This window comes from Gopherus evgoodei, chromosome 1 (genome assembly GCF_007399415.2).
Source record: "Gopherus evgoodei ecotype Sinaloan lineage chromosome 1, rGopEvg1_v1.p, whole genome shotgun sequence".
Taxonomy (NCBI): Eukaryota; Metazoa; Chordata; order Testudines; family Testudinidae; genus Gopherus; species Gopherus evgoodei.
Genome location: NC_044322.1, coordinates 308,327,052 through 308,341,425, shown reverse-complemented (window position 1 = coordinate 308,341,425; position 14,374 = coordinate 308,327,052). Strand labels below are relative to the sequence as shown.

Below are 14,374 nucleotides of genomic sequence, written 5' to 3'. Positions count from 1 at the left end.
AGTGGTGTGGCTGATGCTGGGTCACTGCACTCCCGCTGCTGGTGAGTACAGTGCCCCGCCCCTGCTGCAGAGCTCAGGGGAGCAGGCTGGAGCAGCATGCAGCTGTACAGGGCACCAGGAAATTTCCTGGTGCCCTGTACAGCTGTATACTTTGTGTATGGGTAAGGACAGCCCTGCATGTGAGTAGTTCCAGACTCCATGGGAATATGCACATGCCCAAAGCTACTCTTGTGCTTAAGGGCTTGCAGGATCAGGGGCATAACTGAAGACTAGCACATTGCTGCACCTCAATTCCATGATCATTTATTTGGAAAAATTTTAATCAGTCACCCTGTCAGGATAGTGTTCCTTACTCTGAACACTTCTCATACCTAATGAAATCTTAAATTGTAGCTTGCAGTACTGTTGTAGCTGTGTTGGTCCGAGGATAGGAGAGAGACAAGGGGGATGAGGAAATATCTTTTATTGGAGCAGCTTCTGTTGATAGAAGAGACAAGCTTTAGAGCTGTACAGAGCTGAAGAAGAGTTTTGTGTAGCTTGACAACTTGTCTCTTTCCTCAACAGAAGTTGGTCTAATAAAAGATATTACCTCACTCACCTTTTCTCTCTGAAATTGTATACATTTTTATTTAATAAAAAAGACTACTAATTAATATGCATATATATTTTGTTCAGATATTACTACCATGTATTTTACAGATTACAGACTTTTTACAGTCCAATCCTTAGGTCCCAGTCCTGCAAATATGTATATGTAACTTTACGCATATGAGAAATTTTGTTGAAATCACTGGGACTACTCATGTAAGTAAACTTGGATACTTGCATAAGTATTTGCAGAAGCAGGGTCTATGTTATTTATTCACATAATTGGAAGCTCTTTTTTTTCCAGAAATGTATAAATATTTCCAAAGCATATTTTATGCAAGGCAGTGAATGCATTGAAATGTTAGTTAATCTTACCCAAATCTGTGTGGAATCAGTTATTTATTGTGCAAACTTCTGAAATATGATCACCTCAGGCAAGTAACTACAGGCAAACCTATTTTTAACTTGTATCTAGGGTGGAAAAAAATCCTGAGTTCAAAATCTCTGATGTACTTCACCTTCAAAAGAATCTATTCACATAAAACACACTGTTCACATAAAACTCCAATCTTCCAATAGCTGGCCTATATATCAAAGATGTAATGCAGATTTTACATGCTCCGTTGCCAGCCACCACTGAGTATTGCTATTGCTACCCTAAGAAGTACAAGCTACAATGTTTGGAAACAGTGTCTTTTCCCCACAAAGAATTCTAAAGGCACACACATAAAAAAAGGGAAGCACTGCAAATGCTATGCTAAATGACAATATTATACACCAGCTCCTTTTTCTATTTTAGACCACTACTATTTTTTCCCTTAGGTATACATGTCAGAAAAGTCTAATAGCTTAACTATGTTCCTTAAATTCAGCTATAACATGCATAGGCTTTTGCTGCTTCTTGTGGAACAAGAAGGCAGGCTGAAACAAAAGGATGACTTTTTTGTTTAAGATATTACATTAAAATGAAAATATTGGATGCACAAAGCATTACCCCTCTAAAGCAATATTTCTCTCAAAACCTAGGGCTATGTTCATCTGCTTTGCTTTAGAATAGAACATAATTTGGTAAAAGGGACTCAGAAAATGTGTTCAAATAACTGCTTTTTAATAGGTAATGAAACAATTAAGAAAAACATGAACTTGTTTTTCCATTTTATTTCATAGCAACTTTGATTTACTTTCTGCGCTGCATCTAGGATTCTGAATAAGCTGAGATTTATCAATTAAGTTTATCTGTGACCTTGCCTTATTTGCCTAACAGTTGCATTTTCAAGCATTTTGCAATGGCTGGTATTCTTATGTCCTATCACTGTTTATGAATCTATAGATTTTCCAGACTCTGTCTCAATGACAATCCTTTTAAAGAATTAATGTTGTTTTTAAAGCAATTTGAAGACAAAAAGTGCCATAATTGCTACCTTAAAGTAAACACACAATTAAAATGAACAATTTATTTTCATATTCATTTACTTACTTGGATGTTAGCCAGGTAAGCCAAAAGTCTTGATAAAAATTCTTAGTAGTTAACCAGAGGCCCTAAAAGAACACAAGCATATCATTCCAAATTATCTGGTCAACTTTAGACCTCCTGCTATTTCATTTCTTAGATTTTGATTTTCTGTCCAAAAAAAGGGGACTAAATTTCATGCCTGATGTAAAAACCAATACACCTGCTAATGCCAATTACAACTACAGTATAGCAAATTTTAACTGCCAGTTCTTCACACTTCATTTAAATTTACAAATGAATTACATTTGCACAAAGTTATTTCTCAGATTCTTCCGTTTAAAATGTGTTAAGTGGAAGAAATATACAATAAAATGAATAGACATTGTAAAGTTACATTTTTAGGTTTACCTCCAAATCAAACACGTAATCTTGCTTGCTTGCTTGCTTTCTAAGCAAGTAATATCTTAACTTGCACCTGTAATAGAAAGTTGGCTCATATGAGACCTTGTGCAGCTGGACAATCATTTAAAGACAAATGGGAGTGTACTGGATGAACCAATCAGCAACAACAATACCCCAACACCTCCCTTTGTCAAACTTGCGTCAGCTCTTTTAAAAAAAAAGGTAAATCAATTTACTGGTGCAAACATCAGTCATCAGAGGTATTTGCTCTCTGAGCTTGGTGTTCTAACAAAATGCATATCTACAGAAAGTTTTACCTAGACTTGTGTCATAGTCAGGATGATGTAGATTAGTTGCTATTTTAGTTTGCTAATCTGGATGTTCAAGGAAGAGATACAATATTTGTAAACTAATTTTTCCATCAGCATCAAAGTGACAGTAACACAATTTAGTTATGAAAGTGAGTGACAGTATGGTTTAGGACCTATAGCCAGGGCTTCTGTGTTCTCATTCCCAATCTACCACTGAATTATGTCCAGATCATTAACTGAGTTCTACCTAGGCAGGATTGGGGCAATGGGGTATGGTCTTTGACATATTGTTTGGCCTGTGTTTGTGGTAGTTTTCCCATCTGGAAAATGCTGACTTTTTACTGTAATTATTTACCTCATAGGGCTGTTGCAAGGATTCATTCTAATATATGTAGTGCACTGTATATGGGAAGTGTTAAATATTTATTTATTTGAAACACGTGCTTGGGGAGAAGCTACATTTCAATATATCATTTACGTAGTTTAGGATTTGTGCTCTTTTATCTAACTAAATAATAATTATAATAATTCATAAACTGTATGGGCATAGTGATTAAAACACTGATTGCATGTTAGAGAAGATGCAAGTTAGAATGGTTTTTCATTATTTTAATTTTATGAAAAGGATTACACTCAATTAAAATTGGCTTTGTAAATACACACACACTCACACACACAATTAGTCATTTTTTAATGGAGGAGAGCTAATTCATACAAATAAAAAACATTATTGAAAACCTGTCCAAAAGAGCTTGTGTCATTAAAAAATTTAAATAGGCCCCAGTCAACTTAAAAATTACAATTCTTCCCCAAAATGTTGTAACTACTATTTTTGTAAGTAAACCCTAATATTACTGTAACTGAAAGAGATTAGAGGAAAAAAGTATTGATTTTCAGTTTGTTTACTTTGTAAACTGGGTGTAGTCAGTTTCACCATTTCCCCCTGTTGTTTGTATGGTGTTTTGTGCAGCAGCAGGGGAGAAAAAAACATTTCTTTAAACAAATGAAAATGTGATCACAAACCACAAAAACTGGCAGGGGAATTCAGCGATAAATGTAGTATCAACTCAGGCGCAGCTGTAAAAATTACTTTTAATTATTTTTTGATCTAACTGAAAAAATATTTATATAAAGATTAGCTTTCATTTATTTTTTAAATACCAAGAACATGAGTTCTACCATTTAGTTATCTGCCACGACCACCTATTTACAGCCAAGTTAGGCGGACTCAAAAGAGTGACTTTCTTTTCTTTCTCCCACAATCATAGCAATGCTAGCCTGCCTTTATTAATGGGTGCATTGTCATTGGATGGAAGCCTCTAGGACAGCATCTGGTCACTTAACTCCAGGACCAACTCCCGGACCTATTCCTGAAAAGATGAGACAAGGTGGGTGAGGTAATACCCTTTATTGGACCAACTTCTGTTGGTAGGAGAGACAAGCTTTTGAGCTTACACAGAGCTCTTCTTCAGCTTTGCCTCTCTAATATCCTGGAACAAACACAGCTACAACAATATTGCATACAACCCTGAAAAGATGTCCTTTCAGGGAAAGCTAGTCTGGTGGTCCTGGCATCAACAGTCCAAATATCCATCACAGATCTTATCTGTTCAGTGGGCCCTCAAACATGGAAAGGCTAGAAGATGGAGGCATCAGCTCAACTATCTTCTGTACTTACAAGGTTTTGTATACAGAAGAGCTCTGTTTCTCTGGCTGAGAACCGAGTTAGCACTAGTGGTAGTAGCCAGTGCCATTTGGTAAGCCTTAATACTTGACAGCATGTACAGTCTTCAGTTGGGTGAAGGATCAGGTGGGTCCTCTCAGCCAATATTAGCAGTACTTGAAATAAGGAATGGCTTGCAAGTGCAAGCAAAATGCCTCCCACATTCACAACTACCAGGCCTTTCAGTTTATGTAGGCCAAACCTCATTAAAGGACCTCACAATAAAACCTAACAGCCATTTTTAATATGATAAGAATTTGTGCCATCATTTGGATGAACCATTGGCCAATCAAAACTTGCTTTGATGACAGATGATGCTATATAATATTGATGGGATAAACCACATTGTAGTTTGAGCTTGTGGTGATCCTAATGGTGTAGGAGATTTTTTTCACCAAAATACAGAACAGTTTGTCCTTGTTTCCAGAACTTTGCATTTTGTTAAATCTTTAACTATTATATCATTAGCAACTTCACAGGACAATCCACCCTCACCTATAATTTCTTTTTCTTTTTAAATTCAATTACAATATGCCCATTTGGGGCCAAAGTTGCACTTCTGACTCACATGAGTAGTCCCATTGCTAAAGAGCACTGCTTGTATGTGCAAGGCAAGCAACATTTGACCCAGAATAAAAATCATTCATTAGTTACTTTAAGTAAGGTACCATTTTGATAAAGACTTGGGTCCCAAGTCTGTGGTTCTTTGCACTAGCCGTATTTCTACTGAAGTCACAGAAGGTTTCACTGGACAACAGAATTGGGCCACCGCTTTCTAACAATTGTCATCACACAAATGACTAAAATAAAACTTCAAAGAAAAAGCAAATTTTAATTTTGTATAATAATTGGTCCTGTTCATTAGTGCACTATAAGCCTGTCTGAATATTAGTACAGATGTAATAAAAGGATCTCTCACATACACACACACCCCCAATCCACATTCAAAAAGGACTAGAATACATTTTCTCTAGAGATTGGTTCAGTCCTAGATAAATCCCATTCTATACTTTATGTCAAGAAATATACAAAGGGCGGGCCAAATCATGTATTCCTTACTGTGGAATTCAATAGTCCACTGATTTCAGTGGGAGTTTTGCCTGAGAAAGAATCACTGGACACAGCAGGTCTTCTGATCTTGATTTATATAGTTATATACATAATGACCCACACAGTGAGAGGGAAATATACTTTTTTTAATGAACCCTTGTTAATATTTACAATTTTGCTGAACAAAATCAAGAATACTTGACAAGGTTCACTAGCTTTTTTGTAGCAGAATATCCCTCAGATATTCTGAGCGAAGCAGCAACATTGCATTTCTCACATCGAAAAAGTGAGAGACTTTGGTGGAACTCAGAGTCTATTGTAGAATATTAGTCTTTTCATCTCCACGTTTAAACCAGTCCCTTTATAACAGGTCTCACAAAGCAAATGTTAAAAGAAGAAATATCCAGGAATATTCCAAAGTTCACTGAGGAATGTCTACAACAGATAATATAAAACTTGGGTGATTCACCTTTACTTAAGAAAGCTGATTCTTCATATTCAGCACTAATTTCTGAATTGTGCTATTATAGTTATATTTCATATACATTAATGTGTTTGCCAATAGACCTTTGGCAGTTAGCTTTCCATTTTAAGTGGAGATATAGATGGCCTACAATATTTGCTTATGATATTACAGTGTCAGTTCATTGTAATGAGCCATGATGTCACCAATTATAAGGATTTATTGTTGCTAGATTTTTCGAGCAGAAGTTAAAAGCAGATAGTGGGGACATATGTTAATAAATGCAAAATATTTAAAAGAATATTCAGAAAATAAATTGTGACTGAATGCAAAACATGTTCTTGTTTGAATGCTTCCAGTAATGGCCATAAACATACTTTCTGGGCTTTACCTCAGGGCTTCTTGTTGTTCCATCCCCTAAAATAATAAAGACTACTTCAGTGAAGCCAATTTTTCAGATAACTTGTTACAAAAATATATTCTTTTCCCAACACACTCAAGAACATCCTACATTGTGTTTGATGATTATTATTGGCGCTGATCCTGCACTGAGAACTGCACAGATGCAGGGGGTCCACCCAGGGGATTCTCATTGCAAGCTTCTGGCTATTATTTGTATTCTATAAGTGCCCATGATATGTTAAGTGCTTTACAAAAAAAGAAAGCAAGCAGTGCTTGTTCTACAAAAAAACAGACAGTTGTAAGGTATGGGAACAATCAACAAGTAGTGTAGCTGGGTGGTAATTGGTCATAGCCCAGTATTTCTGTAATTATTTTATTTACAAAGGTATGTAAATAAAATAATTACAGAAATACTGGGATATGATGTGTAGGGAATCCCAAATTACCCTATAGCCATGACATGATCCTTACTTGCAGATATTACAAGACTTTTACATCGATCTACTTTGAATTGATGCTCTTGCTCCCCATTCACCAAACTTCACACTACACCATGTATTTGTTCCAGAGAGCTCCCTTTTGTTGTAACAAGAGAACAAACACTTAAATTTTTCCCTTAACCCCTTTCCCAAACTCATGCAATAGTTATGGCTGAAAGCTAACTTGAAGTAATGATTTCAGCAGCTGACGGGAAAGGACTATTAGATAAATGAATTTTTTTGTAATGACATTTTGGGCTAAATGGTGGCTTTTAATCAGTGTCCTTGGTAGTGAGTCATGTACAGGCCCAGTAACTCTGCAGGAGCATTTTGGGGCATTGTGTCTCATGCAAGTGTAACGCTGACAGAGCCTGGTCATCAGTGGGAGGGTTCGAACCTGGGACCTCTGGAGCTTAGTGCATGAGCCTCTACCACATGAGCTAAAAGCCAATTGGCTGTTAGCTAAGGCTGTAGAGCAGACTCATTAATTGCTCTCTCTCTCTCTAAATCAGGGGTGGGCAAACTATGGCCCAGGGGCCACATCTGCTCCTTCAGATGTTTTAATCCAGCCCTTGAGCTGCCGCTGGGGAGTGGAGTCCAGGACTTGCCCGGCTCTGTGCGTGCTGAGGCTCTGTGTGGCTCCTGGAAGCAGCGGCATGTCCCCCCTCTGGCTCCTACGCGTAGAGGCAGTCAGGGGGTTCTGCATGCTGCCCCCGCCCCAAGCACCGCCCCCACAGCTCCCATTGGCCAGGAACCTCATTTCTGGCTCCACCCCAGAGCCCTCACCTCCTCCCACACCCCAGCTCCCAATTTTGTGAGCATGAATGGTCTGATATACAATTTCCATACCCAGATGTGGCCCTCAGGCCAAAAAGTTTGCCCACCCCGATCTAAATAGTCTTGGTGCCACTAGAGGGGACAGAACACCACACCCAGGAGGTGTGTGGGTTACACAAGCCCTGTGTCTTTGAGAGCAGAAGGGAAATTGCCGCTATGCCTTTTGAAAGGGTGCAGCTTGCATTCCTATCCAGGTGGGGCAAAGTCTGCTGGTTGGTAGAGAAGTGACAAAATCATAGCTGAATATTTTCTCTTCTGTCATAGACGCACCAGACTTGAATGTCATAAGGGACCATTTTAATCATCTAGTCTGACCTCCTGCACATTGCAGGCCACAGAACCTCACCCACCCAATTTATAAGGGCTAATTTTGCAGCAGACTATTACACTGAGCAGTGCTTGTGCCTCTCTGAATGCAAGGACTGCAGTTATGCCTGCATGTCATCCTCTAGCCCATGTATGTTCAAGCTATCCACAAACTGGCTTTTTCTGTTTCAGTTTTTTAATCCTACTGTGAATCAGATAATTTTTTGCAATTTACTAAAACAGAAAACTATTAGTCTGATCATTCTTCTTGAAGACACTGATCTACCTTTTCTATGTAGGAGAACAATGACACTTTCAAATAAACCAGGTAAGATGAGATGAGATCTAAATCAATCAATGGTAAGAATGGTCATACTGGAGCATCTAACCCAGTATCTTGTCTTCTGAGAGCAGCCAATGCCAGATGCTTCAAAGGGAATGAACAGAACAGGGCAATTATTGAGTGATCCATCCGCTGTCTTCTAGTCCCAGCATCTGGCAGTCAGAGGCTTAGGGACACCCAGAGTCTGGGATTCCATCCCTGACCATCTTGACCAATAGCCATTGATGAATATCCTCCATGAATTTATCTAATTCTTTCTTGAACCCAGTTATAATGTTGGCCTTCACAGCATCCTCTGGCAACCAGTTCCATAGGCTGACTGTGCCTTGCGTGAAGAAGTCCTTCCGTTTGTTTTAAACCTGCTGACTATTAATTTTGAGTGCCACCTATTTCTTGTGTTATATGAATGGGTAAATAATGCTTTCTAATTTGCTTTCTCCACACCATTCATGAATTTATCATATCCCCCTCTCCTCCCTCTGTCTTATTTCTAAACTGAATGGGCCCAGGATTTTTAATCTCTCCTCATATGGAAGCGGTTTCATACCCGTAATTATTTTCATTGCCCTTCTCTGTGCCTTTTCCAATTTTAATATATCTTTTTTGAGCCAGGATGACCAGAACTTCAGGCAGCATTCAAGGTGTTGGCATATCATGGTTTTATATACTGGAATTATGATATTCACTGTCTTATCATCTATCCCTTTTCTAATGATTCCTAACATATTGTTAATTTTTTTTATTACTGCTGCACAGTGAGTGGATATTTTCCGAGAACTATAAACTAGGCAACAGTGAATGTAGACCCATTCATTTTGCATATATAGTTGGGATTATGTCTTCCAATGTGCATTACTTTGCATTTATCAACATTGACTTTTATCTGCCATTTTGTTGCCCAGTCACCCAGTTTTGTGAGATCCCTTTGTAACTCTTTGCAGTCTGCTTTGAACTTACTATTTTGAGCAATTTTGTATCATCTGCAAATTTTGCTGCCTCACTGTTTACCCTTTTTTTCAGATCATTTATGAGTAAGTTGAACAGAACTGGTTCCAGTACAGACCCTTGGGGGATACCACTATTTACCTCTCCATTCTGAAAACTGACCATTTATTCCTACCCTTCGTCTCCCCCCACACATCTTTTAACCAGTTACTGATCCATGAGAGGATCTTCTCTCATGACTCCTTGCTTTGCTCAAGAGGTAAGGGACCTTGTGAAAGGCTTTCTGAAAGTCCAAGTACACTGTACCTACTGGATCACCCTTGTCCACGTTTGCTGAACCCCTCAAAAATTTTAAATAGATTTGTTTCATGCTTTCCCTTTACAAAAGCTGTGTTGAATCTTCCCCAACAAATCATATTCATCTGTGTATCTGATAATTCTGTTATATACTATAGTTTAAATCAAATTGCCTGGTACTGAAGTTAGGCTTACCAGCCTGTAATTGCCAGGATCACCTTTGGAGCCTTTTTTAAAAATTGGAGTTACATTACCAGATGACTGGAGAATAGCTACAGAGGGTGATTTAAGTGATAGGTTACATATCACAGTCAGTAGTTCTGCAATTTCTTATCTCAGTTCCTTCAGAACTCTTGGATGAATTCAGTCCGGTCCTGGTGACATATTACCATTTAATTTATCAATTTGTTCCAAAACCTCCTCTATCAACAATTTATTGTGGGACAGTTCCTCAGATTTGTCACCTAAAAAGAATGGCTCAGTTGTGGGAATCTCCTCTGAAATGAAGACGGATGCAAAGAATTCATTAGCTTCTCTGCAACAGCCTTGTCTTCTCTGAGTTCTTTTTTAGTACCTCAGTCATCCAGTGGCCTCACTGACGGTTTCACAGTCTTCCTGTCTCTGATGTGCTTAGATCTTTTTTTTTTTTTTGCTGTTAGTTTTTGTGTCTTTTCCTAGTTATTCTTCCAATCTTTTTTGGCCTGCCTAATTATACTTTTACACTTGATTTGCCAGTTTATGTTCCTTTCTATTTTCTTCAGTAGAATTTGACTTCCAATTTTTAAAGGATGCCTCTAACCACCTCTTTTTATGCTGTTTAGCCATCGTGGCATTTTTTTGGGTCCTCTTACTATTTTTTTTAATTTAGGGTATACATTTAATTTGAGCCTCCATTATGGTTTTTTTAAAAGATTCCATGAGGCTTGCAGGCATTTCATTCTTGTGACTATTCCTTTTAATTTCCATTTAACTAGCTTCTTCATTTTCATCTAGTTCCCCTTTTTGAAGTTAAATGCTACAGTCGAGGGCTTCCCCCCCCCAAAAAAAAGGATGATCTATTTAATTACATATGGTCACTACTACTAAGTGATTCAGCTATATTCACTTCTTGGACCAGATCCTGTGCTCCACTTAGGACTTAATTAGGAATTGCCTCTCCCCTTGTGGGTTCCAGGAGTAGCTGCTTCAGGATGAAAACATTAATGTTGTCTAGAAATTTTATCTCTGCATTGTGTCCTGAGATGACATGTACCCAGTCAATATAGGGATAGCAGACTGGATACATAGACAATTATAGTGCTTCAGCTCTATATCAGGCACATGGCCTGGGAGACTTGTGGATTGTGGCAACTTACAAGGTTTCCTTGTTTACTTAAATTAATAATTAGAGAGATGAAAGTGAAAGTGGGGTTTGATCCTCATTTACAGCACAACTCCTTTACACTGTTTTGGCAGTTCAAAGGGGCCTTAGTGCAAGAGATTCAGGCTCTTGATCTTTATACTCTGGGAAGGATAGTCCAGTGATTAGGGCACTAACAGAGGTTTTACGAGATCTAGGTTCAATTCCCTGCTTAGCTACAGACTTCCAGTGGGACCTTGGACAAGTCACTTAGCCTCTCTGTACTTTGGTTCCCCATCTGTAAAATGGGGATAATCTTTCCTCACAGGGATGTTGTGAGGATAAATACATTAAAAATTGTGAGTTGCTCACATACTATGGAGATGGGGGCCATATAAATACTAAAGATAGATTGGTTATTAATTAACAGACTTAAAGCTAAAATTTAAAGTCTTGTCAAAATACAATGGGGAAAAAGACTACCCCAGAAAATGTAGCCTAATGTGAAAATATTCTATTCTGTGTCTTGTTTAAACTTTTAAAATTTCAGCTCTGGAAAGAGTATTTTTTCCTGTCAGTTCCATATATTTGTATTCTCCGACATCCCCTAAGCCCCATGGTTAGTTGCTTTATGTAATGCTTCATCAGCTTTTACAGCAATAACAGAGAACCATATGGCTTATAACAAAATATTATTCATATTATTGTTATTGCTCATTATTATTATTGTCATAGGAGACTATGCCTGGATGTGCATTTTTTCCCTTTAAAAAGAGTAATCTGGCTCAGCTGTTTAGACTCTAAACCATATTTAGTATACTAACGAGTTTTTTGTTCCTTTTCTTAATCTGTGAAAACATGTTTTTGCTCTGATCAAACTGAACATACTGTGAGGTTTGCCATTCCTGATCAAACTATTGATCCACCAACTTCAGTCACCTACCTCGACATTTGCCAATGTCTGATGTTTCAGAAGAAAGCAATCTTGCTCTTAAGATCTAGTAGTTCCCCTAATTCTGGGAGGCTCGACATGGGGGCAAGTTCATTCCTGACTCCTAGACCTAAAACATCAAATTGTATTCCAGCGTGTTTCTCCGTTCCTTCTATACTACAGGGCCTTAAAACTCTTTGAGGCAGGGACTCTTATGTACTGTATCTTTGTACAGTAACTATCACAATGCTGCCCCAGACAGGTTTTCCTGTAGTAGATACTGCAATATACATATTAAATAAATAAATGACAACAAGGTAATAAAAATCCTATTTTAATATATTACAAATACACTGCACTTACACAGAACCTTTGAGCAAAAGGTCTCAAAACACTTCATTAAACCTGTACTCTATTTCTGTTTCCCACTAAACCAGTGGTTCTCAACCTATTTATCATTGTGAGCCACATATGTCTTATGTGGGCCGCATCCAATACTACCTCTATGGCCCTGAGGATGTCACATGGGCCGCAGCTCTGGGCTGATTGGGCCACAAGCACTAAACTAACAACCTGAATGAATGTAGAACTTCTGCCATTTTTTCTTAATGCAAGAGATTTCATAGAAATAAACACACTGTGGAAACCCAGTCTCAAATGATCAGTTCTTAAAACTGTTGCATCCCATTTTATCTCAAAGAACTTTAGTAAAAGGATGCTAAACCATCTATAAAATTATGCAGTATTTGGTAAAGGATGGGATTTTACTAGATGCATGTCCACAGATTACTCTGGTACAAAATGACTACAAAAAGTCTGTCTGGCTTTGTAGTAAAATGATTAACTGTTGATGTTGTCACACATACAACAGGTGTCATAGATCATAGATTCCAAGGCCAAGAGGGACCATTGTGAGTCTTACCTTCTGTACAACACAGGCCACTGAACTTCCCCAAAATAATTCCTGGACAGGGGCGAAAGTAAAATCCAGCTGTTACCGGTATGGGTTCCACTCGCGCCTCCACCCCCGGAAGGGGCAGGGTCTTAGACGGAAGGGGCGGGGCCAGTCCAAATACAAGCAACCCACCTCTCCTACATACTGCATGGATTCCTCCCATTGCATGACGTAGATATAGAAAATAAAGCTACTATTACTACTACCAGTATTGTCTGTAATAAAACTACTATTGAAATAAGCCTGAAAAACTGAAAACTCACTGTCACATTTTTCTCCTTGTCCTCCCTCCTCCTCCTCCAGCCAGGCTTCCCATCGTGGCTAGGCTCCACTTTCCCTCGACCCCCGCACTCATCAGGGGCTGTAGCGGCTTCCCTTTAGCTTGTAGCAGGGAGCAGGAGGACTGGCTGAGGGAGAAGCCTTCCCAGGTAGCCTGCTGCCTGCATAAGAACAGTTTAAACTTAGCTGTTCACTCCAGGACCACAGGATTGGGGGCTATGTCTGGCATCCTTGTTAATTTCACTCAGGGTTGTTGGGGGGAAATATACAAGATACTTAGAGAAAGTTTTGTCAATTTCAGACTCTGCACTCTGCAGGACACCAACACCATCAAAACAAAAAGAGATGTGAGCCCCTTGTCCTAAGGCCATTTCAGGTGTTTAATTCAATATATAAAGAGAGTGGAAGAAAACTACTATTTCTTTCAAAGGAGGCACAATAATTTCCCCGAATATCCAGTTTTCCCCACCAATCCCTTTGTGCTTTTGTCTGTTGGGCTATTTGCTTTCCCTGTGAATCTCTAGTTGTTTTACCAAAATTGCTTTGCCCAAAATAAACCCTGATCAGCAGAACACATCTTCCCACCATGTTCTCCATGTGGTTTTTTAAAAATAGTAACATTTCAAAGAGGATCTGCAAGCAGTTTGGACATCACAACCATGATCCTCTGCTGGGGAGGGAATGGGATAGATTTGAACTTGGAAACGGTTCCTGGTTTTGATTGTATTTTTTGTGTATTATATTATTGAACATCGCCTCATTCAGGGGACAGAAAAGAACTTCCTTGGCTTTGGTCACCCCCTCAACAACTGTGAGTGAAATTAACAAGCATGCCAGAAATAGCCTCGAATTTGCGGTTCAGACCGCGCAGTGAACAGCTAAGCATATGTCTACACTAGAGGATTATTCCGATTTTACATAAACCAGTTTTGTAAAACAGATTGTATAAAGTCGAGTGCACACAGCCACACTAAGCACATTAATTGAGCGGTGTTCGTCCATGTACCGAGACTAGCGTCGATTTCCGGAGCGTTGTACTGTTGCTAGCTGTCCTGTAGCTATCCTATAGTTCCCGCAGTCTCTCCTGCCCATTGGAATTCTGGGTTGAGATCCCAATGCAAAAACAGTGTCGCGGGTGATTCTGGGTAAATGTCGTCACTCAATCCTTCCTCCGTGAAAGCAACAGCAGACAATCATTTCACACTCTTTTTCCCTTGATTGCCCGTTTTGCCTTTTGTCACTGTCACATATGTGTAATGTATGCTGCTGAC

General features: G+C 38.8%; 1 protein-coding gene across 3 annotated transcripts in view; it reads right to left on the bottom strand.

The window, feature by feature from the left end:
- The window catches only part of SLC38A4 (solute carrier family 38 member 4), a 71,798-nt gene that overhangs the window by 27,554 nt on the left and 29,870 nt on the right, over positions 1 to 14,374 (bottom strand). The window contains exons 1-2 of one of the 3 annotated variants that reach the window (XM_030548888.1): positions 2,450 to 2,529; positions 2,066 to 2,127 (exon numbers count right to left, since the gene is read on the bottom strand). The exons of 1 other annotated variant lie outside the window; for it this stretch is intronic. The gene's annotated coding sequence lies outside the window, so the exon portion shown is untranslated. Of the gene's footprint in view, positions 1 to 2,065; positions 2,128 to 2,449; positions 2,530 to 14,374 lie in introns of those variants that run through there. One more of the 3 variants, XM_030548887.1, reaches the window with a different exon arrangement.